Raw genomic sequence first — 5,282 nt, 5'->3', positions numbered from 1 at the left:
TGTTCGGTTGTTCCCCTACACTCACTTGGGTCATGACCCAAAGTTCCACAATTCTCACATATCCCACTTGGGATTGATGAGGATGCCGTCATGGCATTGACATGATGCTTTGATGATTTCGAGTTTTCCTCAAGTCTAGCCATAGCTTGTTCAAACTTCAAGTTGATTGTGTCAATGTGAGCACTAAGTTGAGCACCCAATTGAGTAACGGAGTCCACTTCATGCTTTCCTCCTCTAGTAGCCTTGCGAGGTCTACTATATTGTGAATTATGGACCGCCATTTCCTCAATCTTGTTCCATGTTTGATTGTCATCAACTTCGGTGAACATTCCATTTGATCCCATATTGAGAATGTTCCTTGAATCTTCATATAAACCATTCCAAAATTGTTGCACTAAAAACCATTCAGTAAGTCCATGGTGAGGACATGAGCGACAAACACCTTTGAACCGCTCCCAAGCTTCATACAAAGATTCTTCATCCCTTTGCTTAAAACCCGTAATTTGAGCTCTTAGCATGTTAGTCTTTTCCGGTGGGTAGAATTTTTTGTAGAAAGCTAGAGCTAACTTCTTCCAAGAATCTATTCCAAGGGTGGCCTTATCAAGGCCCTTCAACCATTGCTTTGCGGTGCCGATTAACGAAAAAGGAAATAAGACCCATCTAATTTGGTCTTGAGTCACGCCCGTTTGAGAGATAGCATCACAATAATCGCAAAAGGTTTCCATATGAGAATGAGGGTCCTCACTAGGCATTCCCCCGAATTGGCTCCTCTCAACTAGTTGGATGAAGGCGGACTTGGCAATAAAATTACCGGTGAGATGTTGCGGTGTAGGAGTACCATTTGGTAGATTCTCCTCGGTGGGTATAGAGTGTGACGAGAATTTAGGCATTGTAGGTGGATTTTGTGGGATATTATGTAATAGGTTTTCTTCTCCTTCTATTGCGAAAGGATTGACAAACTCACTAGTGGGTTGAACAACTTCACCAACACCTCTCAAATTCCTCCTAACAAGTCTCCTATTATTCGTCAAGGTTCTTTCGATTTCACGGTCAAAAGGTAACAAATCACTTTGTAACCTTCTAGACATGCAAAATATCAAACAACTCAAAAACAATTAGAACAAACCTTGAGGAGTTTTACTTCCCCAAGGTGAAAAAGACACAACTAATAACAATAAAAGAAATCTTAAATCAATTAAACACCGTCCCCAAAACGGCGCCATTTTTGATCGAGGCCATTTCGTGTTCACAATTAAGTATATGTGGTCGTTGGTCAATGGTCGATACAAAACACAATTTATACTTCACAAACAAATCTACAATTAGTAAAGAGGCAAGTAAAGGTCGGATCCCAAGGGACGGGTATTGAAATGAGAATTCTATTGTAACTAGTAGTGTCTAGGGGTGTCACAAATTGGGTTGATGTAGAAGGTTACTAAACTAGAATAACAATGAAAATAAACAAGCAAGATGAATAAAAAGGGGTGTAAACAATTGATTAAAAGCACTAGGGTGTCATGGGGTCATAGGGGAATCATGGGATATGATCGTACAAACATGTTCTCAAATTATAAGCAAGCGATTATTGTTGTGATGGATTGAGTTGGGTTATATCTTACAATCCTAGGAAAGTTTGGGTCCGGGAGCCGAATCGATTAGATTGTACAACACCTACAAGTCGACTTAATCTTTCCTACTCAACACATGCATGGTCTAACAAGACACGAGTTGGGTTATGTCTTACAAGTCTCATTGAAAAGATAGAAGATGATAGTAAATGCAAGGATTCATAGGCTTAGCATTTCATCAAATATAACATGTGCATGTATTAAGATCAAAACAAGCAAGCAAATAACATATGAAAACATATTGATTTAAGCATGAATCATTCCCCATGTTGGTTTTCCCCTAATCACCCATTAAACCCTAGCTAAGAGACTACTCACTCATTATCATGTTGATCATGCTAGAAAGGTTGTCAATCATACTAACATAATGAAACATGATGAATAAATGAAAGTAATTAACAATAATTAAAAAGGGATTAAGAGATTATACCTACTAATGATTCCAATAATAAAGCAAGAATAATAGAAGTACTTGAATCCTAGATTGAGAGGTTGTCAATCTCCCAATAGTAACCCAAATAATCTTCAATTACCCAAAATAAAGGAAGAACAAGAGAGAGATTAAAGAACTAAAACTTGGATTAAAACTTGATTAATACTTGATTACAATATTGAAGAGAGATTTTATTGATATTAACTACACTAATTATTGATAAGAAGAACATGCTCCTCTAATTAGCCTAATGGGGTATTTATAGTGAAAATTAGGGAGGATGCATTAGGGTTAACTAAGGGCTAAACTAGTAATTACACTTTTTAAGTTGAGCAAGGAGGACCCGGTATTTTCTGAGAGAAGGGCTTCTCTTTTCGTAGCTTGAAGAATGAAATCCGTCTTTGTCTGCAGAATCCGTGCGGATTAGAGTCGGGACGGCCGGATTTGGGCTGTGCAATCCGAGCGGATTCAAGAGAGGGACGCTCGGATTGTTGAGGGGGAATCCGAGCGGATTCCAAGGAGGGACGCTCGGATTGTTGAGGCTGGACAGGCGGATTGTCTGCAATCCGTTCGGATTGTTGGTCAGCGTCAATTCTTCTTCTTTTCTTCCCTTTTCTTCATAAATTCCTTGGGGATTTCCTTGGGGACGCAAGGATCCTTTCTCAACATTGTTCTTCTACTATGATATGTACAAAGGCCTTCTAGCCTTGTCTCTTCTTGATGCTTGGTCATTGAATACAATCAATTTAGCCTCGTTTTGCCATGAAAATGCAATATTCTTACTCCTTTCCTACCAAGGGATCAAAATCTCAAAGAATATGCAAAACAAAGAACTAAAGATAAGAAATGACCCAAATAGGCACTAAAAAGCATGGAAACAATGGTAATTCGGGGGCTAAATATGCGCCAATTATGGTCACATCAAGGGCCTTGACTCTGGTAGGATCAATCTCGATGCGTCTTTTGCTGACGACGTGTCACAAGAGTTTTCCGGAGGTGACCCCGAATGCACACTTCTGAGGATTTAGTCTCATGTTGTATTTCCGGAGGCGAGCGAAGAATTTCCATAGGGCGTAGATGTGGCCGTCCCGCTCTTTTGATTTGACGATCACGTCATCGACATATACCTCCACCTCCTTGTGCATCATGTCATGTAGGAGTGTGGCGGCGGTTCTTTGGTAGGTTGCTCCGGCGTTGATTAGACCGAAGGGCATGACCGTATAGCAATATATACCCCACTGTTTAGTGAATGCAGTCTTCTGCATGTCTTCCACGGCCATTTTGATCTAGTTGTACCCAACATACCCGTCCATGAATGATAATAGGGCGTGCTCGACGGTGTTATCCACCAGGATGTCAACATGTGGCGGAGGGAAGTCGTCTGTTGGACTTTCTTTGTTCAGAACCCCGAAGTCGACGTAAACCCGAATTCTCCCGTCTTTCTTGGGTACATGAACTATGTTGGCCACCCAATCAAAGTATTCAGACACTTTGATGAACCCGGCTTTAAACTGTTTGTCTACCTCTTCCTTGATTTTCAAGGCCCATTCAGGGCGCATATGGCACAACTTTTGTTTCATGGGTTTAGCTCTGGGCTTAATGGGTATCCTCTGTTCTGCAATCTCCCTGTCGATCCCACACATGTCTTTGTACGACAAAGCAGAGGATGTGGACCCTGGAACAAGCTTCAGGTTGCTTAATTCCATGGGAGTGAGGATGACCTTAGTTGACTCGGCCTCTAAAGCAGCCACAAGCTTGTGATAAAACAGTAGAAAGGGGACTTTGACAGGGTAATCAGGAGTACTAGGAGCTAGGACAGACTCTGACTCTGACTCAAACTCAGACTCAGACTCTTCTTCACTTTCCTCTTTGAACATAAGGCCTTCTCCAGTTGTGACCTTGAGAATGCGGCCTTGACGATCGATCCACTTGACAGTTTTCCTCCAGCCTTGTGCAGTTTTCTCTGGGTCAGTATCAGAGATTAAGGTGGTGGGATCAAACTGGTTATCCTTTACAGCAATGTTGATGATGTCCTCATAGCCGAGGTGCTTGATGTTGTCCTCTCCAAAGAGGAGACTGACGGCTTGTCCGTCGAGGCATGGGATCGACTCAGATTTAGTCGACGCAACTTTGGTGTTGTCGGAGATAACGTAGCAGTCTTCAAAGACTTCTACACCCGGGTTCTTGACCTTAAGTACAGAGTCATAGATTGCATCGGGAAAGCCGTTTTAAAGCTCGGATTCTCCCTCGGGGACGAAGTATCCATTGAGAGTCAAATGGTAGGGACGGAGGATGACTCCGTGCCTTTTGCGCTTCCGTATAAGGAGGTTCATCTCCTGGATGTCTTCATCCGTAGGCTCATAGCCTAGCCAGAAGGGGATGTTGGGGACCTTGGCCTGTTTCATAGGAGGCAAGGTGTTCTTCAGCGGGTGGAGGGTAAGCCCGGGAAATAACCCTGGCGCATCAAAATGCGGTTGACTGTGAGGTTGGAGAACGGGTCACAATTAAAGGATCCTGATTCATCGAATAGGGCATTCACAGCTTGAAATCCCCACATTTCGTTGTCGTCCTCCTCAGTGACCTAAGAGGCTATTCCCTTCTTCATGATAGCTTTTATCGGGGAAGCGAGAATTGTGATTATCTTCCCGTTGAAAGGGACTCTGATTTTGTGATGAAGGGTTGAGGTGACGGCCTTGATGGCGTGAATCCAGGGGTGTCCCTGAAGCACGTTGAAAGAGGCGTTAATGTCGACCACCTGAAAACTGACTTGTCTTTCCAGAGGTCCAGTTGCAATGGTCAAAGTGATAAGCCCCGCAACCTTACGACGAGTGCCGTCATAGGCGCTTACTCCTTGGTTAGTTCGGACCAAATTAGCTTCTTGGATATCGAGTTTGTGAGCCGTCTTGAGGGGAATGACATTAACTGCAGAGCCGTCATTCACTAGAACCATAGGCACATTCTTCTTGAGGCATTGTATAGTGATGTACATGGCCAGGTTATGGTTGGCTCCAAATGGAGGGATATCTTCGTTAGAGAAGATGACCGCGTTGCTCAAGTCGGGGACATCCCTTGTTATGTGTGCCACCACTTCTTCTGGAGAGGGGTGGAGGGAACTATCAACTTTCCCAAGGCTTGTAGCAAAGCCCGCCGATGCTCGAAGGATATAGAAATCAGTTGCTAAATTGAAATTTCGGCCTTTGCTTTTTGCAGTTGCTTAAGGA

At 43.0% G+C, this 5,282-nt stretch overlaps 1 non-coding gene across 1 annotated transcript; it reads left to right on the top strand.

Moving 5' to 3' along the window:
• Positions 1-411: 411 nt before the first annotated feature.
• LOC141639856 (small nucleolar RNA R71) lies at positions 412-518 on the top strand. Its single transcript, XR_012542718.1, has one exon. It is a non-coding gene; the product is annotated as a small nucleolar RNA R71 (small nucleolar RNA).
• Positions 519-5,282: the final 4,764 nt, after the last annotated feature.

The sequence above is a fragment of the Silene latifolia genome, unplaced genomic scaffold (genome assembly GCF_048544455.1).
Source record: "Silene latifolia isolate original U9 population unplaced genomic scaffold, ASM4854445v1 scaffold_57, whole genome shotgun sequence".
Classification (NCBI taxonomy): Eukaryota; Viridiplantae; Streptophyta; class Magnoliopsida; order Caryophyllales; family Caryophyllaceae; genus Silene; species Silene latifolia.
This window is presented reverse-complemented; position numbering and strand designations above follow the sequence as displayed.